General features: G+C 39.8%; 1 protein-coding gene and 1 long non-coding RNA gene across 6 annotated transcripts in view; one reads left to right on the top strand and one right to left on the bottom strand.

Annotated features, from left to right (window-relative positions):
• The window catches only part of DENND4C (DENN domain containing 4C), a 133072-nt gene extending 122774 nt beyond the window's left edge, over positions 1 to 10298 (bottom strand). For 2 of the 5 annotated variants that reach the window (XR_013443625.1, XM_036091726.2), the window contains exon 1: positions 9930 to 10298. The gene's annotated coding sequence lies outside the window, so the exon portion shown is untranslated. Of the gene's footprint in view, positions 1 to 9095; positions 9224 to 9929 lie in introns of those variants that run through there. The other 3 variants (XM_078061277.1, XM_078061275.1, XM_078061276.1) reach the window with 3 other exon arrangements.
• LOC144379992 (uncharacterized) overlaps positions 9224 to 25132 on the top strand; it is a 44759-nt gene continuing 28850 nt past the window's right edge. The window contains exons 1-2 of the long non-coding RNA XR_013443626.1: positions 9224 to 9416; positions 12664 to 12761. This is a non-coding gene — a long non-coding RNA (uncharacterized LOC144379992). The remainder of the gene's footprint in view (positions 9417 to 12663; positions 12762 to 25132) is intronic.

Raw genomic sequence — 25132 nt, 5'->3', positions numbered from 1 at the left:
TCATTTATATGAAATGTCCAGAATAGGCAAATCTACAGGGACAGAAAATAGATTAGTGGTTGCCTAGGGCTGCGGTGGGGAAGTGGGGGGTAAGACAGTGACTGCTGATGGACACAAGGTTTCTTTCTGGGGTGATGAAAATGCTCTAAATGAGATTACACTGGTGGCTGGAAAACTCTGTAAATAAACTAAGAACCACTGAATTGTACCCTTCTAACGAGTGAATTTTATGATGTATAAGTTAGATCTCAATAAAACTGATTTTTTTTTAATTTTTAAGTGGCCTAAAGACTCCGATTAAAAGACAGAACTTGGGGCGCCTAGGTGGTTCAGTCATTATGCGTCTGCCTTTGGCTCAGGTTGTGATCCCAGGGTCCTGGAATTGAGCCCCGCACTGGGCGGGCTCCCTGCTCAGCGGGAAGCCTGCTTCTCCCTCTCCCATTCCCCCTTCTTGTGTTCCCTCTCTCGCTGTCTCTCTCTCTGTCGAATAAATAAAATCTTAAAAAAAAAAAATAACTTATTAGACTAGATAAAAAAATAAGACTAAACTCTAAGCTACCTCTAGGAAACATGTTTTAAATAGAAAGACACAAACGTGTTAAAAGTTAAAGGATGACTGAACTTTGACAAAGGAGCAAAGGCAATTCAATGGAGAAAGTACAGTCTTTCAACCATTTGTGGTAGAAAATTGTATCTCCATATGCAAAAAAAAAAAAAAAAGAATTTAGATTGAGACCTTACACCTTCTACAAAAAATAATTTAAAATGGATCCTAGACCTAAATATGAAATGCAACACTATAAACTTCCATAAGAAAATGTAGGAGAGGGGCACCTGGGTGGCTCAGTCGTTAAGCGGCTGCCTTCGGCTCAGGTCACGATCCCAGGGTCCTGGGACAGAGCCCCGCATCGGGCTCCCTGCTCAGCGGGAAGCCTGCTTCTCCCTCTGACCCTGTCCCCTCTCATGCTGTTTTTCTCTCTCTCTCTCTCAAATAAATAATAAAAATCTTTAAAAAAAATTTTTTGTGGATATATAACTCATTCTTCAAATAAGATCTAAGTTTGGGGGGGCACCTGGGTGGCTCAGTCAGTTAAGTATCTGCCTTCGGCTCAGGTCATGATCCCAGGGTCCTGGGATCGAGCCACAGCTCAGCGGGAAGCCTGCTTCTCCCTCTCCCACTCCCCCTGCTTGTGTTCCCTCTCTTGCTTTGTCTCTCTCTGTCAAATAAATAAATAAATAAATCTTAATAAATAAATAAGTCTTTAAAAAAATAAAAAACAAAGTCTACTTTCTAAAAAAGTGCAAGTATGCAAAAACATTTAGCATGTAAAAAAGCGTGAGTGGCCATATTTTTTTCAAAGATTTATTTATTTATTTGAGAGAGAGAGAGGGAGAGAGCACAAGCAGGAGGGGCAGAGGGAGAGAAAATCTCAAGCAGACTCCACACAGTGCGTGGTGCCTGATGCTGGGCTCGATCTCATGACCCTGAAATCACAACCTGAGCCGAAACCAAGAGTTGGTCGCTTAACTGACTGTACCACCCAGGCGTCCCCTGAGTGGCCATATTACCAACAGGCAAAGGAGGACTTCAGAACTGTGATAAAGAGAAACATCCCATAATAAAGTTCATTCATCAAGCTTAACAATCCTAAAAGTATATACATCTAAGAAGAGCATCAAAGTATATGGAGCACAAACTGACAGAATGGGGGGGGGGTTGGGAGGGTTTTTTGTGGTTTCTTTTTAAAATTTTAAATTTTTACTTAAATTTTAGTTACTTAACATATAGTGTAATATTAGTTTCAGGAGTAGAATTTAGTGATTCATCACTTAGAAATAATACCCAGTGCTCATCATAGCAAGCACCCTCTTTAATACCTATTACCTATTTAGCCCATCCTTCTGCCCACCTCCCCTTCAGTTTGTTTCCTATAGTTAAGAGTCTCTTACGGTTTGCCTCTTCCTCTCTTTTGTTTTCCTTTCCCCTATGGTCATCTGTTTTGTTTCTAAAATCCCACATATGAGTGCAATCACATGGTATTTGTCTTTCTCTGATTTATTTCACTTATCATAATATACTCTAGCTCCAACCATTGCATTGCAAATGGCAAGATATTCTTTTTGATGGCTGAGTAATATTCCCTTTTATATATGTATATATATTCCATTATATATATACACACACATATATATATATGTATATATACACACACACACATACACATATATACCTCTTCTTTATCCATTCATCAATCAATGGACATTTGGATTCTTAACATAATTTGGCTATTGTTGATAATGCTGCTATAAATATCAGGATGCATGTGCCCCTTCAAATCACTATTTTTGTATCCTTTGAATAAACACTCAGTAGTGCAATTTCTGGGTCCTAAGGTAGTTCTATTTTTAACTTTTTTGAGGAACCTCCATACCATTTTCCAGAGTGGCTGCACATTTTGCATTCCCACCAACAGGGTAAGAGGGGTCCCCTTTCTCTGCATCCTCGCTGACATCTGTTGTTTCCTGTGTTAATTTCAGCCATTCTAACAGATGTGAGGTGGTATCTGATTGTAGTTTTGATTTCTATTTCCCTGATGATGAGTCATGTTGAGCATCTTTTCATATGTAAACTGACAGAATTGAAAGGAGAAATAAACAGATCCACAATTAAAGAAAGTCCAACACTTCTCACTTAGTAATTCACAGAACAAGTATACAGAAAATCAGTAAGGATACACAAAATTTGAAGAACACGATCAACTTGATATAACTGATATTTATAGAATACTCCACCTAACAACTGCAAAATACACATTCTTTTCAAGTGCACGAAGAACATTCACCTAGATAAACAAGATGCCGGCCCATAAATAAAGCCTGGATAAATTTAAAAGAATATAAATCATACACAACATGTTCTCTGACCACAATGGAATTAAATTTAGAATCAGTAATAGGAAGACATCTTATAAAATTCCACAAGTATTTAGAAATTAAACAACACTCTTCCAAATAATCCATCAAAAAAAAAAAAAAAATCACAAGAGAAATTAGAAAATATTCTGAGCTGAATGAAAATAACAGAAATTAATTTGTGAAATTCAGCTAAAGTAATGTTTAGAAGAAAATTTATAGCTTTAAGCACTTACATTAGAAAAGAGGAAAGTTTTTAAATCAGTGATCTAAGGGTTCACCTAAAGAAGCTAGAAAAAGAAAAGCAAATTAAACCAAGAGTAAGTAGAAGAAAAAAACAAAAAGAGCAGAAATCAATAAAATTGAAAATGGACAAGCAATAGCAACAGAAACCAATACCTCTAAATCAATAAAAAAGCAAGAGGTGAAATTACCAATATGAGGAATGAAAGAAATAATACTGGTAAGTAACAACGGAATATTATAAATACTTTCACACCAATAAATTCAACAACCTATTTGAAATGGACAAAATTTTTAAAAGACACAAATTACCAAAACTGACACAAAAAGAAACAGAAAATCTAAATAGCCCTATATCTAAGGATTGCCAGCAACCACCAGAAATAGGAAGAGGCAAGGAAGGAATCTTTCCTAGAGTCTTCAGAGGGAGCAAGTCCCTGCCAACACCTTGATTTCAGACCTCTAGTTTCCAGAACTGAGATTGATTAATTTCTGTTGTGTTAGACCACATGGTTTGTGGTAATCTGTTATGGCAGCGCTGGGGAAACTACTACACATGTGAATAGTATGTTGGAGGTAGTGGAGTAAAAAATGTGTTATATTTAATGACTTAGTGTTGCCTCTCATTGTGGGGCTACTAGAAAATTTTAAATTGCATTATATTTCTAGTGAATAGCACTAATCTACTAGTGGTAATAGCACTAATCTAGCTAGTCGCAAAAAAAAAAAAAAAACCGCATAGTGATTAGAAATGAAGCCACAAAAATGGCTTTCTCTGTAGACATGATTGTGTATGAAAAAAATCCTAAGGAATCTACATAAAAACTATTAGACGTAAAAAGTGAATTTAGGAATAACAGAATACAAAACAGCATATGCAAGAGAATCAACTGTATTTTCTATACTATCAACAAAAAACTGGGGAAAAGAAATTTAAAATACAGTATCATTGACAACGGAATGCATCAAAAAACATTAAATACTTAGGGATAAATTGAACAAAATATATACAAGACCTACAAAAGAAAAATTACAAAAACACTACCAAAAAAAACTAAAGAGACCTAAATAAATAGAGCGATATGCCATGTTAAAGTATCAGAAGACTCAATTATTAGTAAGATGTCAATTCTCCTCATCAGGCTTTTTGTAAAAACTGATAAGCATTGTCTATAGTTTATATGAAAATGCTAAAGATCTAAAATAACTAAAGCAATGTTGAAAAAAGACAATGTTGAAGGACATACACTACCTGATTCTAAGGTCCGCTATATAGAAATAGCAATAAAGACAATATAGTACTGGTATAAGAATATAGACCAATGGAACAGAAAAAGAGAGACCAGAAATAGACCCACACTTACAAAAAATAAAAAGGCGCCAGATCACATATAACCTCCAAACTGGTAAGGTGAACAAATATGAAGGAAGGAAGGAAGGAAAGTAAGAAAAGAAATTCTACAGAATGAAATAACTAGGTGGTCTGATGGTAACTGATCTCCCTAACAAGACAGTGTGATCAGGAATGCTGGCTCAGAAAAACTAACATGTAAATGGAACAGCATATGCAAGGGTTCTAAGAGAAAGAACCTGAAAGTTGGCTGATGTGACAGATGCATACTGGACAAGGAGAAGATAAGGGTAAAGACAAGGCTTTTGAGCCACAGAAAAATGTTTGTATCACATAACAGTTCTCAATTCTATTCATTTTTTCCCATTCCTACCACTGCTGTTCTCAATTCTCACCTGGATGCCTTCAAGATCTTCTGATGAACCTGCAGCCTCACTCAAGCTGCTCTCCCATATCCATCCTTCGCAACTGAGCCAAACATATTTACAGCCTAAAATCATTATATGGTTTCCTGTTCCCCACAGTGTATGGTCTTAATTTCTTATTTGACTTTTAAGACCCTTCATGACATAGCCCTGCTTTCCCCTCCAGCTTAGTCTCTATTTCCCTTCAAAACTACCTGTGTACCTATACTACATTACTTGCATTTTAATTAAATCCACTGTTTTCATTACTTTGTACCTTTTCATATCATTCTTTTGAGTTTTAAATCAAATGTCTCCCTCTATGTAAATTCACCACCTCTAATCCACACCAAAAATAGTTAGGGACTTCCCTCTGCTTCTATAGAGACATTTGCTCTATTTTAGATTTGTCATGTTGTAGTTGTGATGCATATCTATAAGACTGTTTATCCTACTAGACTTTAATATTCAGACTGTATGTTATTCATCTTTTTATCCCTAGCCGGTAGCACAGTACCTATTTAATACATTCTTTTTTCCATAATTAAAGAGACTCATAACATTTATGCTTTTAGGATCTAAGTTTCCCTAAATTAAGATATATATAAACTGCATATACACAATAAAAAAACTAGATTCAAGGAATCCTTTAAAATATTTCAAAGACTGGGCGCCTGGGTGGCTCAGATGGTTAAGCGTCTGCCTTCGGCTCAGGTCATGATCCCAGGGTCCTGGGATCGAGTCCCGCATCGGGCTCTCTGCTCCTTGGGAGCCTGCTTCTCCCTCTGCCTCTCTCTCTCTCTGTCTCTCATGAATAAATAAATAAAATCTTTAAAAAAAAAAAATAAATAAAATAAAATAAAATATTTCAAAGACTTTTAAAATCCTATAAGATTACTCTTCTACAAGTCAAATGATTATATAAATCTAGATTTGTAAATATTAGGTCTGGTTGAAATAAGTTACACTGAGAAACATTTATGCCCCACAGTATTACTTTAAGAATTAAGAACTGGGGCGCCTGGGTGGCTCAGTCGTTAAGTGGCTGCCTTCGGCTCAGGTCATGATCCCAGGGTCCCAGGATCGAGCCCCGCATCGGGCTCCCTCCTCCGCAGGAAGTCTGCTTCTCCCTCTCCCACTCCCCCTGCTTGTGTTCCCTCTCTCGCCATGTCTCTCTCTGTCAAATAAATAAATAAAATCTTAAAAAAAAAAAAAAAGAATTAAGAATTCCTATAAGACTATTACTTACTATATTTTAAAAGTAAAATTAATAAACATAGAAACGTAGCAAATCAGTAACAGGGAGAATTATGAATTTATATTATGCTACCTACTCAATGAATTCAAGTCATACAGGCATATCTACAGTTTTTCATCTTTCTTTAATTCTGTTCTCAATTAAATACTATATTAGAGGAGCCCTAATAATCCACTGCAAACGAAACAGTTCAAAGAATGTTTAATTTTTCAAAAGTTTAAAAAATAATTTGGTTTGGGGACGCCTGGGTGGCTCAGTCGGTTAAGCGGCTGCCTTTGGCTCAGGTCATGATCCCACGGTCCTGGGATCAAGTCCCGCATCAGGCCTGCTTCTCCTTCTGCCTGCCGCTCCCCCTGCTTGTGCTCTCTCTCTCTGACAAATAAATAAATAAAATCTTTTAAAAAAAATAATAATTTGGTTTGTACTATCATATTAGCAAAATGATTTCATTATCACATTATTTTAAGAGTAATAAAGTGGAACTACTAAAACGTTAAAAGACAGAGAAATAGTCAAATCCACTATGAAACAATAAAACTTTTGACTATTACAAAGCCATAAAGTAACAGCACCAAGGAAAACATGTTATGTTTAAAAAGACAATTATATGGGGCGCCTAGATGGCTCAGTCAGTTAAGCGGCAGGCTCTGGATTTCAGCTCAGGGCATGATCTCCAGCTCCTGAGATCAAGCCCCCAAACAATGGGCTCTGCAGGGAGTCTGCTTGAGATTCTCTCCCTCTGCCCTCCACCTACCACGTGCACATGCAGACTCTAATTTTTAAAAAAAAAATACAATTATATATGGGGCGCCTGGGTGGCTCAGTGGGTTAAGCGTCTCCCTTTGGCTCAGGCCATGATCTCAGGGTCCTGGGATCCAGCCCGGAGTCTCAGGCTCCCTACTCCACAGGGAGTCTGCTTCTCCCTCACCCTCTCCCTCTGCCCTGCCTCCCTGCTCCTGGGCATGCTCTATCTCAAATAAATAAAAAGTCTTTAAAAATAAAAAAAAGACAATTATATGATTATTAACCACAGAATTATATACAAGTATGGACAGGATTAGTACATTATATTAATATATTATACAAGTAGAGTAAGAATACAGAAAAATGTAAGATAGGTGAGAATTAAATTTTTTTCCTTTTGAATTTCCTTTAATCATGTTATATTCTTTTCCAATAAAAAGTTTTCAAGTAGCACATTAAGCTCTACTATACTTACTTGTATGTATTATGTACTGACATAAGTAGAAAAAATTTTTAAGTTTATAAATTACCTAATTTCTTCCCAAAAAATACTGTTTTACATTTCAAATAATAAATATGTCTGATTTTGGAATTTCCTACAATCTGATGCTAACCCTACACCTTTACACCAGCTATAACATGTACAACTTTCCCTAACTTTTAAGTCTTACAAAGCAATCTCCAATCCCAACAAGGCATTCCAGTTACTACAAGTCTGTCAAACTGACAATCTGAAAGAGGAGATAAAACTCGAGGCAATAGCTGACAGAAGATAAAATTTTAATTCTTGCATTAGGAAAGCTTATTTGCCCTTACTATCTCAGTTTCAGCAAGCATATTATATTGGAAATTGAAATTCTAACAGAAATTCCCTTCTGCAAATCAGAAAGACCAAATGAGACAACCTGCCTCTGACTCAGCAGCTTTCTTTTTCTTTACAACCTGTACTTAAGTTGCAAGGGTAAGACTAACGTTCAAAACGAGCAGCAAAGCCAATGCAAAATCAGTAACTGTCTTGGCAGGAAACTCCAAAGAAAATATGAGATGTTTTGGTCCTAAATGGAAGATACACAAAGAGCAAAGGTGCCTTTATGTATCTTTATCATTTAAATCCTTGTGTATAGCTACAAACTAGCTTTTACTGAAGATACTTAACATGTTTCTTTATAGAGAGCACCTCAACCAAATAACCTTCCAAGTCTGGCACCACGAATTGTCACAGCCTACACATCACTGCAGTTCCTTATAATTTAAAACATTTGCGTTTTAAGAAGTCCCCACACACCAGCTCTACTGCCAATTTCTTCAGCTGAAAACTCAAGTTTATACTACAAAATACTATGTTTACTCTCAACAACAGGATGCACTCATTTACAAATTATAGAAGAGTATAAATTACTCCAATATACAACTTCAACATTTCTAACATCATTGCTTGTCTATTATCCAAATTAACAAGTCTAAAAACGTAGTGCACTAAGTGAGGTACTATGTATGGCCAAAATCAACTAGCATATTACCGGTTCACTAAAATCAACTATTTTGCAAAATGGCCACACGAGATACCAATGTAGTGCAAAGTGTGGATTGAGTTTGTCATTATGAGAAAAATGAGTCAAAACAAGCCTATACGAGGCAGTTCACCCTCACGAATACAAATCTAAATTCATTTCTGAGTCCCCAGTCTCACAGCAAGAGGACAGTTTATCAACCTTTTAACGGTAATTAATACAAAGAACAGGGCAGAAAATAAAATATAATGGGTTTTTTTTAATGATTATAACTGAACAAGAACTGACAGACATTCTTTAACGCACAGAGTTTTCCTTTTGATACCGATTTTGCTCTTACGTATACACAGAACATCATAAACTATGCTCTTCATTTCGGATAGCTTAATACACACGCTCCCCTCAAATCAAGTATTCATTAAAAACTTGGCGCCTTGGCCCTAATATTCTTCCCTGTCTTACTATACCCCTCACCTTCTAAACCGGAAGACCGGAAGGGAAGAGCTACTCCTACCGCAAATTGGGGTCTAGGGAAAAAGACTTAACAAGAGTTTGAACACAATTAAGCAATCTCAGTAAATCAAATTCCCAGGTTACGATGTTTGACAATCTCTTTTAGGCAAAACACACAGACAGCTGAGGGTTCGTTCGTTACTGGAGATGACACTTACCCTCATATTTGCACAAGTAACTTCGGTAACTGGCCTAAATTTTCCCGTGTGAAACAAACACAAAAAAGGATGGGACGTTGGTACTCTTTAAAACTGGGTCATTCCTTATTTGTTCTGATGCGACGGAAGGGAAAAAGGTCCATGAAGCAGCAAAAGAAAAAAAGACAGCATCCTCAGTGCAGAAAAGTTACAGCTCTCTACACAAGTCAGGGCACTAGGCGCTCATTAGTTGGTTTTATTTGTGTTTAGTCACTCGGAGTTTAATGGAACCAGCCTTCCGAAAAGTCATCTCCCACAAGGAAGCCCTGAGGATCAGCCACGGTAAGGCAGAGGAGGACATGCCCTCCATTCACCTGCGACACCTGCCCGGGCCCCCAGGTCTCCCCTCGCGGTCTCCGGACCCTTCTCGCCAGACCCAGCCCTCGCTCTCCACCCACTCTAACCCAATCCCCGCCCCCTCCGCGCCCAGCCCCCTCCCACCCGGCCGTCGCCCAGGAGGTCCCCAGGGCCCAGACCCCTCGCGCGTCCTGGCAAGTGGCTCTCAGGAGCCGGGGCGGGCGGCGCGGGGAGGCCCGTCCTGGCGCGGCCTCTCCCCCCATCATCACTCCCCGCAGGCTCCGGGGACTCCCCGCCCCCGGAAACCGCGGAGAAACTAGGCCGGGAACGCCAGCCCCGGCCACTTTCCGCCTGCTTGGCGAGCCCCCGCAGGCGGGCCATCGGAACTCAGCCCTCGGAGTTGCTACCTGCCCGGAGCCCCCCGCAGCACAGGAGCGCGGGCCCCGCGGCGGCGCGGCGCAGGGTTCCTCCGCGAAAGGCCCTCCACCGCAGACTCACCTGCCGCCCGCTCCACCTTCAGTGCCACCCGGACACAGCCCCTTCCTGGGGCATGAAAGCGCCGGCTTCGCGGCCTGCGCGCCCTAGGCACAGCCGGGCGGGGGACTTGCTCCCGCGGCCGCCGCCTCCACGGCCCGATCTGCGCCTGCGCCGCCTCACGGGCTCGGTCTCGAGGGGCGCCGCGTGCAGCGATAACGGCCGGGAGCGCGAGCTCGCGCGGGCGGCTCTGCTCTCTCGAGTCCGGCAGTGCGGGCGGCGGGTCGCTTAGGAGCTGCCCGCTGCACTACCGCTCCGACAGCTGACGGCCATGTTTCTGTTCCCTTTTCTTTTTTTTTCTCCCCCTCCTTCCGCCCCTTTCCACAGAACAGCACTTTCCTTTTCCCCCCCCTCCCTCTCCCTTTCCTACTGCGGGGGCGGGTGGAAAAGGACGTGGGGGAGGGGTGGGGAAGGGCGGGGCAGAGCTAGAGCCCCGCCCCCGGGGAGGGCCGAGCCCGCGCGGCCGCTGCTCCCCTCCCCCCGCCTCCCGCGGCGACCCCCGCGGGGCGTGAGGTCCCAGCCCCACCCCGTTGGAGCCCCTCCTCCGCGTCCGCTCTGCCGGTCCCCAGCCGAAATCGAGCTGGGAGGAAAGAGCCCTGAGCGCTGCTTTGCACCCCTTCTTGCGGGGCTCAGACTCTCTGTGTGGTGTGGGTTTATTGCCTTGGCCTCAGGCAGGTGGCGGCTGCTCCTCTCCGCTTTATCCAAGACGGGGAAAGTGACGCTGAGTCCCTCAAAGTCATTGAGAATGCCGCGCGGGATGCAGGTCTCTGGAAGAGAAGTTTCGTTCCCACGGTGGCAGTTGGAATTTCCACGCATGACGGGGGAGGGAGGGGGGCTCTGAGGCTGGAGAGAGACCCGCGGACTGGCGCTTCCCGAAGTCCTTTCCCCGCTGCAGCGTCCCAAGAGAGTCCTTGGCCGTGCCCCGTGTCGCTGCCTCGGCCGGGATGTCGGGATGGGGACTCCAAATGGAGAAATGGCTTGTTTTAAGTCCTCTCCTGCCTCCTAAGTGTAGGCTCCTTATCTACACGGATGCATGCAAAGTCCTTTCGCCTTCGTGCAAATTTTGCAAACTATTTTTGACAAACGTTTGGAAGTTATTAGAGTGAGGAAAAATAGCAACTAGTTATTGAGTAAGAAGCAAGTGGTTTGAAACAACATTTTTTATCTCCTGACAAAAAAATAAAAATAAATGGCGAATGATTTCACAGATTCCATGGCAGGTCAAAATTAGAACGGGTAAGATTTGGGTATCTCTGATGAATATTCAAATATATAATGATCATTTTCCTGAGAATTACTCTCTTGATTCAATCTGCACTTTTGATGAAAAGTGTAAGATTAGACCTCAGTCATGAGCGCTCTGTTGTCGGTTTACTTCTGAAGTTTATTGCATATACAGATAGTTCGAATTTTGTAGCCAATGGCAGAAACTATTTTCCTAACTACATTAGCAGTCAGAATTGATTCTATAGAAATGCACAGCAATAGATATAAGGCTTATTTAGTAATAGTTTGGAGTCAGTTTGAGCACAGTGAAAACCAATCTTTGACAACCTGGACAGAAGTTTTTCAAGGAACTAATAACTGGAAATTTAGCTTGAGGACTTCTTGTCCTTCCTTTCTCCAGGCATATTAATTAATAGTTTTAAAAGATTTAATATAGACAAGATGTCTTAATGGATAGATTTCGTTAACACACTTACGGAGTTTTTTCTTCTGGGTTTTTTGCAACCACAGAAGTGAAAAATGGAAGAAGCAATGTATCTCTTCCATTTGATTGACAGATTTTTCTCAGTTTGCAATGTGGGATTTAAGAATTTCTTTAATTTTTTTCACTATTTTAATTGTCCTATAGATTTCCCATAGATTTGTCATTGCCATTGTCTACCTAAAGTTTCATGGAATGAACTTGTATATTTGGGGCCTAATTTTCTTACCTCGGTAGCTGTTCTTAGGTCTGAAAGTCCTTGATTCAGCAACCTTCTCAACTGCAATCTTATGTGCCCAGCACTAAAATAAGTTCATTTTGATTTTTAACATGTAAATATTTGAGTCTAAAACATGGGAGAGGAGCTTGTTATAATCCTATAGTATCACAGTTTCAGTTGAGCCTTTCTAGATGCAAGAATGCATAGAAGAAACACCCAGTCCATTGAAGAAGGGAATACAGACATGTGATTGGGCATGGTCACTGCAGATTTCTGTGGATCAGCATTGCAAAAGAGTTGAATGGAAATCCTGTAAATTTCCTTAAAATAAACAAGATATTTTGGGTAGCCATCTTCAGTGCTGAAGCATCCCATATTATTTTCCTCTTCCTGTTTGTTCCCTCGAAAAACTAAAAATTGGCTATCACAGGAATATTCAAAGACCTTTATACTTCTTTATTTCTTTTGATCTGTTTTATTCAACTCCATGTTTAACAGAAGCATTATAAATCTAACAGTTGAATCTGATTATGGTAATTAATTATTTTTAGAATTTCTTTTTTTATTTTATTTTTAAGTAATCTCTACACCCAATGTGGGGCTTGAACCCACAACCCTGAGATCAAGAGTCATATGCTCTTCTGGCTGAGTCTGCCAAGCAACCCCTATTTTTGTAATTTCTTAATGTCTGAATTCCATATTAGATTGTAAGCCCTTGAGAGCAAGGTTCACATGTCACATGTATATTCATATGTCATGTTCTCTTTCAGATTCAGAATAACCAATATATGATAGACTTGCAAAAAAATATTTGATGAATGACTGAAATAAATCATGGCTCCCTCACTTTCTTCCACTCCGTCCTCAGGTGAGTTACTTAATTTTCCTCATGTGTAAAGTGGGTAAAATTATATTCATAAGAAGTGAGATCATTTATTAACTTACAATAAGCTATAATATCCAACAGACCAGTCCAGTAATGAATACTTAGCACATGTGGTAGGCAGCCTTTCGTTGTAGATTACAATGATCCCTGCTTCCTGATTTATGCCCTGTGTAATCTCCTTACACTGGGTGTGGAGTGGACTTATTGACTAGCTTCTAACACACAGACGACATCAGAAATGATGAGATGTCTCTAACAAGATGAGGCTATTAAAAAAGAAGACCTGTGGCTTCACTCTTGGATTCTTTCTCTCTTGTCCTGCTGGATTGCTTACTCTGGGGGAAGCCAGCTACCATGTCATCAGGCAGCCCTGAGAATGAGTTCAGAAGTGTATCCTTTCCAAGTTGAGCCTGGAGGTGACTGTAGCCACAGCTAACACCTCCGTTTTAGCCTCCTGACAGACCCTGCGCCAAAATCACCCAAACAAGCTGCTTCTGCATTCTTTACTCACAGAAACTGTGAGATGAGAAATGCTTCTTGTTTCCAGCTGCAAAATTTGGGGGGGGGGGCGGTAATTTCTTTCATAGCCAAAATTATTAATACATCATAGTAATACCTGGAAGATAGCAAGTGTTCATTAATGGTAGCTCTTCCTTGACTGAGTCTAACAGGGTTTTGCATGTGTTTTCTTAGCATCCTATCACACTAAATTTAATGATAATGGTTACAGTTGCAATAAGGGAAGGTATCCAGGAAAAGACTGACTTCTCCTGATCTGTTATTTATAAACTATCTTTGCTCCAAAAGAGTCCATTAAAATGTATTTCATATGATATCTAGGATTTGCTTCAAAATAATGCAATGGGGGTAGAATGGTGAGTAAGTAGGAGTTTAGGTAAAACAAAATTGGACAAATGTTGAAATGGAGTGATTGCTACTGGGGGTTCTTTGTGTTCTCTATTTTTTATGGCTTTTTAAATTTTTTCATAATTAAAAAAAGTGGTTTTAAGTATTTCATGGAATCGTGAGTTTGGAGTAGAGGGAAACTTTAGAGATCATCTATTCTAATTAACTCATTTGATAGATGGGGAAATTAAGGTCCAGCAAAGTTTATTGATGTACCTAGAGTTTCCCAGTCTCAGCTTTAGTGATTTCATATTTGAGTTTGGAGGAGAAACTACTAAATTCTTAGCTCTTTTTTTCCCAGTCAGAGTAATTTAACTCTAGATTCTCTAGGGTAGCCTCCATAGCATGAAAATCTGAGCCTGATCTCCACTTTCTAATGTATAATCCACATATCGTACACTGGTAAGCTATTTGGTCCCAGCCCCTCACTCATCAATTTTTGAAAACATAGGATTTGAAGGCCTGGTGATTCATGCCTGCAGGCGCTATGTTATTCTTCTAGAAAAGAGTTTTAAGTAAGAATGACACCAACAAACACTAGATCTGCATTATTCATATATCTAAATGAGCCAGTGTGTCCTACTCTGCACAGGAAGCCTTAGCACACTCTCTTTATGCTCCACTCCAGTATCTTATCTGGCTGTGGACTCTGTCTCAGCATTATCAGAATGGCCTCATCTAGAGTCTTTTGGAGTTAGTCAGCATATTCTTTATCCTACTCTCTTTACTAGGCCTACATAGCTGGACCAGCAGTGGGAAGGACTGGCACAAGGCTCTTGGTGTTGAATCAAAGTAGAGTAAATGATCCTGAGAACAAATCACAAAGAAGAGTAGGGATTAGCAAAAACAGAGAAAGAAATAATGGGTAGAGAGGTTGACAGGAAGATAGCCTATATGAATATCTGAGACACAAGGCCTCTTTTCTTTTATTTCTCACATCAGAGCAAATTGTCCTCACCACAGATCAAGAAATATATGTATTCTAGGGGCACCTGGGTGGTGCAGTCAGTTAAGTGTCTGACTCTTGTTTTCGGCTCAGGTCATGATCTCAGGGTCTTGAGATCAAAGCCCTGTCTGGGGCTCCAATCTCTGCCTGAGATTCTCTCTCCTTCCTCTGCCCCTCCTGCTTGTGTGCTCTCTCTCTCAAATAAATAAATAAATCTTTTTTAAAAAAAGAAATTTTTGTATTCTCTATTTCAAAGATCATTTTTTTAAAAAATTTTATTAAGAAATCAAAAACAAGGGGCGCCTGGGTGGCTCAGTCGTTAAGCGGTTGCCTTCGGCTCAGGTCATGATCCCAGAGTCCTGGGATCGAGCCCCGCATCGGGCTCCTTGCTTGCCAGGAAGCCTGCTTCTCCCTCTCCCACTCCCCCTGCTTGTGTTCCCTCTCTCGCTGTGTCTCTCTCTGTCAAATAAATAAAATCTTTAAAAAAAAAAAAAATCAAAAACAATAAAATAGAAGCATCAACAAAAATAATAATATAATGAACTCTTCCTATGTTTATTGCCCAGCTTCAGCTCATAGTAAATCTTGCTCTCTCCCTCTCTCTCTGACAAATAAATAAATAAAATATATTTTTTAAAAGATTTTATTTATTTTTGCATGAGAGAGAGAGAGTACAATTAGGGGGAGGGGCAGAGGGAGAAGCAGACTTCCCGCTGAGCAGGGAGCCTTATGAGGGACTCAATCCCAGGACCCCAGGATCATGACCTGAGCCAAAGGCAGACACTTAACTGACTGAGCCACCCAGGTACCCAATAAATAAAATCTTTAAAAAAAAGAATCAAAGAATCAAAGACTGCTTAAAAATCTCAAGATTAATATTCAACTTCTGGCTTATATTTAATATGAGTTCAATAAGTGCAGTATTGTTTTACGTGCCCTGACAAAAAAATCACTGGGATCTGGTGCTAATACCCTTTACCACCTATTCAAATTTTCCCCTACTTTTATGGTTCCTCTCACACAGAAAAGATCAACTGAATACTAGTAGGTGTCTCTAAGAAGAATCCATAGAAACCAGAATAATTTCAACCCCTTTTTGTTGTTCACTCCCCAATTTACCTCTCTAGACCCAAATTTCCCTGAGCTATGGACTCAACCATCAAACTCTACCTCCAATTCTAGATGACATCTAACATTTTACATGTTCAAAACATAGCTCTTAATTCCTTCCCTGCACTATATCTCCCCCCCAAAAAACTATTCCTTTTGAAGCTACCTCATTTCATTATTTGGTGCCACCATCTTCTCTATCTTGCCAGATGATGTCCTCTTCCAGCCCCAGATCCAAAGATGGATCACATGAACTAGGGGTTAGGGAGGAGGTCATTTGGCAAGACAGAGGAGAAACGGAGCAGGGGTCGGCATTGGGAGAACTGTCCAGCACTCTCAGAGGCCACTCCTGGGAAGCCACAAAAGGGCCAATGTCTACAGACTATTGATGGCCATTTAGTGGGGCACAAGAGACAGTTATGTACAGTCAAATGAAGCAGTCATCTCAGCTGTGTGTCCCACCGTTGAGGCGTAGAGTCCTTCCATTGGCATCCGCCTGCATAGAGCTGTGGCTCTTGACTACAAGAATGTAAGCCTGTATCCCGAGACTTGAACACCTAACCACGTTGTGCCTGTAAACAACTGCTCTTTTTTAGTTTTCCAGGATACAGAACAGGGTGACCTTGACACCCAGAAAGGCATTAGTGGTATAGAAAGGAAAGCTTTGGAGGGACTGGGTAGAAGTGTATTAGATAAGCTGTTTTCAGGCATGGCTTACAATGCTGTTGACCATGAATTCAATGTTAAGAAATCAATGATATATATTAAATAAGGTTTCTTTAAACAGAAACACATAAAACAAGGTTATGTGTTGATTAGTTGAAGCGAATGTGAACAAAGGCTCTCAGGAAACTATTTCTGCTAGGAGAAGTGCTTAGTGTTTGCTAATTCAATGTCCCCTGCCTACCCTATTTAAAACAACACCCACATATGCTCCTGGGTGGCTCAGTCGTTAAGCGTCTGCCTCCGGCTCAGGTCATGATCCCAGGGTCCTGGGATGGAGCCCCGCATCGGGCTCCCTGCTCAGTGGGAAGCCTGCTTCTCCCTCTCCCACTCCCCCTGCTCATGTTCCCTCTCTTGCTATGGCTCTCTCTTTCAAATAAATAAATAAATAAATAAAATCTTAAAAAAAAAAACAAAACACCCACATTATATCATCTTGCCCTGTGTTAAATTTTCCCCATCCTCTGGTCACTGACATTTCTTGTCTATTTAGGTGTTTGCTCTCAGCATGTAAATTCCATAAGGGCAGGAACTTTAGTTTATTCACTACTATATCCCTGGGACCCAGAACAGTAGTAAATATTGTTGGTGAATCAATCAAATAATTAAGCAGCCCATGAGGAGTCTGTTCTCTCCACCGCTTTTCAGCCTCCATGTTTCTGGTCATTGTTCCATCCCAGGGATTACTGAAATCCTAGGACAGGTAAACCCCAGCTAGCTCTGCCTCTCCAATCCTACACATATGCCTGAGCATGTCTGAAACATCTGGAACTCTCATCTGTATTTCTTCCCTGTGCAGTCTACATGAGAAAGTTCTTTGAGTTGGGTCCAGAGCATTAAATACGGGTTGTGAATAATTCTATGCTAGCAATAACCATTAACTGACAATGCCTAAAAGAGAACAAAGCAAGTTACCAAATCCTGTCTTAACTGACTCGAATGACATGTTAATTCTCAACCTAATGATTTATTTACTGGTGCCCACTGCCTTCATTAAAATTATTAGAGCATTTTCTTTTGAGCTTGTCAAAGGGAAAATTGTATTTGTGTTTACTTTAGTCACCAAAGTTAATTGCTATTTTAATACTCTTTTGATGTGCTAATAGCTCCTAATGAGGATCATCAATTAGAAAACTAAAAGGAGAAGGCAGGTTTCTGCAGAAAATTTGAATCTATTCCCACTCCCCTAAACTCCATTTCCTGGGACTTACTACTCATTTCACCTAGATTTCTACAGTTAAATCAAACTCGGTCAAACCATATTCATTGGGAAAGAATCTAGCAGTTAGGCTTTTGGATCCTTGTTTACTCCATAAGCAAGTTCTTTCATGTCCCTGAGCCTCTTTCCTCCAGCATAAAATATTTATCTTGCAGAGTCGTTTAAGATTAATCATCATTTGCAGCAAGCATTTATCAAGCACCTACTATAGGCCAGTCACCATGCTAGGTACTTAATCTTCACTGTCTACTACTCTGCCCTATTGGGGAATTGTCATTATAGTTTCCCGTGAGATAATGTATAGTGACTGGCACATACTCAGACAGGGGTTGTCATACTACAGCCCTTGGCCAAATCTACCCTGATGCCTGTTTTTGTAAATTTTTATTGGAACACAGACATGCCCATTTGTTTACTATTGTCTATGGCTATTTTTGCACTAAAATGGCAGAATTGAAGAGTTATGACAGAGACAATATGGCCCACAAAGATAAAAGTATTTGCTATCTGATACTTTATATATATATAAAAAAAGTTGCCAACTCTTAAACTAGGAGACCAACAAAAGTTAATTTGATTTACTTTTCCCTCCAAACAGGAGACCAGAAAAAAAAAAAAACCACACAAAAAAAAAACAAACACAGACAAGCAGGGATAGAGAATGGGTCACCAATGACTAGAGTCCCAAAGGATCAAAGATTTTTACCAAAAAAAAGGGGGGGAAGAATAGAGGTGAATGACCCTAATTTGTGACTTCCAGATACATTGCCTTTTGCAGAATGAGCAGCCTCCAGTATGGAAAGTGGCAAGCAATGTGCTTATGGACGAATTAGAAGTTAGTTATGAGTCCCCAGGGGAGAGTCAGGTGGAAGGTGTTCAATGATTAGGTTAAGGATGTGGAGGAGAAATCTGTTTATCATGGAAAATCTCAGGAGGCAGAGTGGAAAGCTTTGTAAAGGAAGAGTGAAAGCAGTGGGGGCTCCAGAATGTCTATAACCAAGGGACTTAGGGGTGTCACTGGTTGAAAGAATGTCACTTATCCATACCAAGAACGGGTAAAGGGAGCTGAAGGAGATCATTGGAGATCTGGAGCTGCTCCCTAATGTCCCATTGGCATTTCCCACTAGTGGGAGGTCAGGAATGGGAAAAGGAAGCAAAAGTATAAGCGGCACAAAAAGGCATGACAAAAAGGACTTATATTTTGAACAGTGACTGAAGATGATGACGGAAATGATAAACGTGGTAGAATAACCTGGCTTCAGGATTTCAAAAGGATTCTTCTCATAAACTTGCTTTACCTTGGGTAGAAGCCCAGGTCCTGGTAGAATCAGTGGCCTGGGGACGCTGATGGTCTGACCTGTAAATTTTGTAGGCCTGAAGTGACCAGGTCTTACACGATCAGTGCTTTAACTGTAGGTATCCAGCAGTTCTGTCAATGAATTTGTTTTCATTCTTTAAGCCTACTGGAATTATGGCAATCAGTAAGCCATCGTGCAGAAAGGTAAGTTGAAATAACCCAATGGTTAAAAAGAAAAAAGAAAAGAGGGGCACCTGGGTGGCTCAGTCGTTAAGTGTCTGCCTTCAGCTCAGGTCATAGTCCCAGGGTCCTGGGATCGAGTCCCACATCGGGCTCCCTGCTTAACAGGAAGTCTGCTTCTCCCTCTCCTGCTCCCTCTGCTTGTGCTCTCAATCTCTCTCTCTCTCTCTCAAATAAATAAATAAAATCTTAAAAAAAAAGAAAAGATAGTGAAACCATACTATCAGAAGTTCTTAGTCCTGTTTTTTGATATGCTTTTGCTTTCTTGCTTTTTTTTTTCTTTCCAAGGTAACACCATCTTTTACAATACTTTTGTAGTTGTAGGAAAGTCATATAAAAGGACTGTGATTTCTGGAAAGTTAAAAAAACAAACAAAACAAGCAACTACCTCTAGTGTTGTTTCAGGGGAGTTCTGACTCTAATGTATACTCTCCTTTCACCTCAACTAGATTTTTTATCGTTCAGTGTTCATGAGCCATTTTCACTACGTGTTTTGCAAGTCATGGCATCTCCAGAATTTTTAAGCAGAGTAGTAACTTGTTTAATATCCACTTTTTAATATCCAGAGAGTCAGTATCTTAGGGTAACTTTTCTGAAGATTCCATCCCATTCTGGGGCAAAACTCAGAAGCTTTTTTAAGTTTACCTGTTTGGATTCAGTTCAATGACTTTTTTTTTTTTTTACCTTTGATCCTAATATTCTTCAGCTCTTTCATTTTTTAAACATATAAAAGTTATTTTAGAGCTGGACTTATCGACTGGTTTGCTCAGAAGGCAGCTAAAATCAAAGTAGTATTAGTAATGTTGTCCTGGTATGTGGAAAACAAGTTTTTTTGAGCTGACATGTTAGAAAAGCATTTTGGTTTCAGAGAAAGTCCACAATTATTTATATAACTCAGCCAGAAAACATACCTAAATTACAATTCATATTTTTTTATTAACATATAATGTATTATTTGTTTCAGAGGTACAGATCTGTGATTCAACAGTCTTACACAATTCACAGCACTCACCACAGCACATACCCTCCCCAATGTCCATCATCTAGCCACCGCATCCCTCCCACCCCCCACCACTCCAGCAACCCTCAGTTTGTTTCCTGAGATTAAGAGTCTCTTATGGTTTGTCTCCCTCTCTTGTTTCATCTTGTTTCATTTTTCCCTCTCTTCCCCTATGATCCTCTGTCTTGTTTCTTAAATTCCTCATATCAGTGAGATCATATGATACTCGTCTTTCTCTAATTTACTTATTTTGCTTAGCATAATACCCTCCATTCCATCTACATCATTGCAAATGGCAAGATTTCATTTTTTTGATGGCTGCATAATATTCCATTGTTTATATATCACCTCTTCTTTTTTTTTTTAAGATTTTATTTATTTATTTGACAGAGAGAGACACAGCGAGAGAGGGAACACAAGCAGGGGGAGTGGGAGAGGGAGAAGCAGGCTTCCTGCGGAGCAGGGAGCCTGATGTGGGGCTCAATCCCAGGACCCTGGGATCACGACCTGAGCCGAAGGCAGATGTTTGACGACTGAGCCACCCAGGCACCCCTATGTCACCTCTTCTTTATCCATTCATCTGTCAGTGGACATCTAGGCTCTTTCCATAGTTCGGCTGTTGTGGACATTGCTGCTATAAACATTGGGGTGCATGTGCCCCATTGGATCACTACATTTGTATCTTTGGGGTAGTAGTGCAATTGCTGGGTCATAGGATAACTCTATTTTCAACTTTTTGAGGAACCTCCATACTGTTTTCCAGAGTGGCTCCACCAGCTACAATTCATATTAAGTAAAGGAAAGGCAAAGGGCCGATACTTTTTCACTCATTCATTGAGTATTTATTGAATATCTACTAGGTGCCTACATTGTTCTAGGCACTAGGGTTGGAGCAAGAACAAAACAGATGAAAATTCCTGCCTTTGGGAAGCTTATATTGTAGTGAGGGAAAACAGGCAATAAACAAAATAAATAGGAGGGGCGCCTGGGTGGCTCAGTCAGTTAAGCGTCTGCCTTCAGCTCAGGTCATGATCCCAGCGTCCTGGGATTGAGCCCCCAAGGGCAACGGACTCCATGCTCAGCGGGGAGCCTGCTTGTCCCTCTGCCTGCCGCTCCCCCCGCTTGTGCTCTTTCTCTTTCTGATAAATAAATAAATAAATATTAAAAAAATAAATAAATAGGAAAATATATAATATGGTAAAAAGTGATAAATACAAGAAAAAAAATTATGCTGGGAAGGGGAATGGGGGCTTTTGCCAATGAGCTATTTGCAATTCTAGTCAGGACTCCAGTTAGCTTTGAACACTCTTGATTTCTTCAGAATGCTTTGGAGCTTACAGACACTTAACTAGAAGCTTGAAGCGTGTTCCAAGAGACAGGAATTGGGACTGGTGGTAGCTTGCCCACTTATCTGATTACTTCAGGCCTTATGCAGAGCCAGAGCATTATTCCACACACAGCCTTCCCTATGTTCTGCACCTCCTCTACCACTTCTCCCCTGCCAGTTGTTTTTTATTTATGCATTTAAAGTGAAAAGAGGGGGCAAAAGGCATTAGAAATCCTTTTGCTTATATTTTGAGTCTGATGCCTTTCTTTGGCTTTTTAATTAATTACATATATATCAAAACTGTAAAATTTTAAAATTAGCATACAGTAGGGCGCCTGGGTGGCTCAGTTGGTTAAGCGACTGCCTTCGGCTCAGGTCATGATCCTGGAATCCTGGGATCGAGTCCCGCATCGGGCTCCCTGCTCAGCAGGGAGTCTGCTTCTCCCTCTGACACTCCTCCCTCTCATGCTCTCTGTCTCTCATTCTCTCTCTCTCAAAAAAAAAAAAAAAAAAAAAAAAATCTTAAAAAAAAATAAATAAATAAATAAAATAAAATAAAATTAGCATACAGTATTATATTAGTTTCAGGTGCACAATATAGTGACTCAACAATGCTATGCATTACTCAGTGCTCATTATAATAAGTGCCCTCCTTAATCCCTTTCACGTATTTCACCCATCCCCCCACCCACCTCCCCTCTGGTAACCATCAGTTTGTTCTCTATAGTTAAGAGTCTGGTTTTTTTGTTTGTCTCTTCCTTTTCTTTGTTCGTTTGTTTTGTTTCTTAAATTCCACATGGGAGTGAAATCGTATAGTATTTGCCTTTCTCTGACTTATTTCACTTAGCATTATGCCCTCTAGATCCATCCATGTCATTGCCAAGACTTCATTATTTTTTATGGCTGAGTCATATTCCTGTGTGTGTGTGTGTGTGTGTACCACATCTTACTTAACCATTCATCTATTGATGGACACTTGGGTTGCTTCCATAATTTGGCTATTGTAAATAATGCTGCAATAAACACAGGGGTGGCTGCATCAATTTACATTCCCACCAAGAATACACGAGTGTTTCCTTTTTCCCCACATCATTGCCAACACTGGTTGTTTCTTATGTTGTTGATTTTAGCCATTCTGACAGGTGTAAGGTGATAGCTCATTGTGGTTTTGATTTGCATTTCCCTGATGATGAGTGATATTGAGCATCTTTTCATGTGTCTGTTGGCCATCTGTATGTCTTCTTTGGAGAAATATCTGTTCATGTCTTCTGCCCTTTTTAAAATTGGATTATTTGTTTTCTTGGTGTTGAGTTATGTAAGTTTTTTATATATTTTGGATACTAACCCTTTATCATAGATGTCATTTACAAATATCTTCTCCTATTCAGTAGGTTGTGTTTTAGTTTTATTGATGGTTTCCTTTGCTGTGCAGAAACTTTTTATTTTTATAAAGTCCCAATAGTTTAATTTTGCTTTTGTTTTCCCTGCTCAGGAAACATATCTAGAAAAATGTTGTTATGGCTGTTGTCAGAGAAATTACTGCCTGTGCTATCTTCTAGGATTTTTATGGCTTCAGGTCTCACACTTAGGTCTTTAACCCATTTTGAGTTTATTTTTCTGTATGGTATAAGAAAGTGGTCCGGTTTCACTCTTTTGCATGTAGTTGTCCAAGTCTGGTGCATTTTTTAAAAAATGTAAATTCTAAAAAAATTTAAGGTGCACCTGGGTGGCTCAGTCAGTTAAGTGTCTGCCTTCAGCTCAGGTCCTGATCCAGGGTCCTGGGATCCAGTCCCGCATCAGGTTCCCTGCTCAGTGGGGAGTCTGCTTATTCCTCTCCCTTTGCTTCCCCCCGCTTGCTCTCCCTCTCTCCCTCTCTCTCACACAATTAAATAAATAAAATCTTTTTTAAAAAAGACTATTTCATCGTAGTAAATAAAATTTTAAAATTTTAAAATAAATGAATAAAAATGTAAATGCTAATGAGTTCTAGAAATGGAAAGCACATGAAAGCAAAATTCCCATAGCTTTTGCTATTGCAGATAAACTGGTGATTGAATCCACCTTAGAATTTCTTTCCGTTTGAAATATGGCACAGTACCCTGGACAGCACTGAGTCAACGGTTTGGGGTTTGGGGTACCAGGTATACCGCTGCCTACCTGTGCAATATGAGCAGGTCGTGTACCTTTCTAGGCATCAGATCTTCATCTGAGGAACTCTAAAATGCTGTGATTCTTCTTCTTGGTAATCAGTTCAAGTCATTAGTTACATAAGCCTAAATGAAATAAAACTTCCCTTTTTTTTTCAGGAAGTAAATATATGTGGCTAAGATGATTAACCAAGTTTTGTGGATAAGTTAAGTAGAACACGGATCTTATGACCAATTTACATGACTCTTTGATCCCCATGAATGTTTTTTTATTAGGAATATGTATCAAATTATTTGCATATATTTATATTTTACACCAAAGTGGATTTTAAAATATAGAAAAGATTAATTTGCATAAACTAATCTCAACTTTGAAATTTGAATGGCTTTAGAAAACTAGAATATTAAGATCAATTTAGGGCAACGTTTTTTTGGAACATAACATTGTGTTGCTTTATATATGAATAAAAACTTGATAAATAATGATAATTAAAATCATTGCCAGAAGGTTTGATAAGTGCATTATATATATTAACTCAGTTGAAACTTAGAAGAACCTCATTGAGGTAGATATTATTATCTCCTCCATTTTATAGATCAATGATCTGGAATTCAGAGGGAATAAATAGCTTGCTCAAGCCCACGGAGACCTTGAGCCTAAATTTGAGCCTGGGGCCTATCTGACTCTGGAGCCTTGGATCATTATCAGTATTGCTCTCTTAAGGAAGAACATTTTCATATGCAGTAACTGAACACTGGTTGAAGACAGTGCCAAGAGAAGATTAGGGGAGAGTGTACCGCGTTTTGTGTGACAGCAGAGATTTTGAGCAGATCCAGTGACCCTCAATTACCCGAAGTTTGTACACCCAGAGCTGCCATTTCCTATTTGAATTAAAAATATTATTTATTGTAGGGGAACCTGGGTGGCTCAGTCAGCTAAGCATCTGACTCTTGATCTCAGCTCAGGTCTGGATCTCAGGGTCGTGAGTTCAAGCCCCACATTGGGCTCCACACTGGGCATGGAGCCTATGTTAAAACATATATATATATATATATAGTTTATTGTAATTTCTATAACAACTGAATATTCATTAATCCTGACAAATGTGTTTTTACACACAAGAGAATCATCAATATATCCTTCTGATCACAGAAAATAATTTATTATAAACCTATTCAAGTAAAACATGCAAATGTTATCAAAAAAACCTAAAATTCAACCATATTTAACATAGATTTTTGCCTTTACAACAGTAGCCAAGGGTATTATACCTAAAGTACCTTTGATAATATTATTCTAATTTACTTCATTTGGATTTATGTATCACTCAGTATTTTGGTATATAAAGATAGTTATTGGGGCACCTGGCGGCTCAGTTGGTTAAGCATCTGACTCTTGATCTCAGCTCAGATCTTGATCTCAGGGTGATGAGTTTAA

The sequence above is a fragment of the Halichoerus grypus genome, chromosome 14 (assembly GCF_964656455.1).
Source record: "Halichoerus grypus chromosome 14, mHalGry1.hap1.1, whole genome shotgun sequence".
Taxonomy (NCBI): Eukaryota; Metazoa; Chordata; class Mammalia; order Carnivora; family Phocidae; genus Halichoerus; species Halichoerus grypus.
This window is presented reverse-complemented; position numbering and strand designations above follow the sequence as displayed.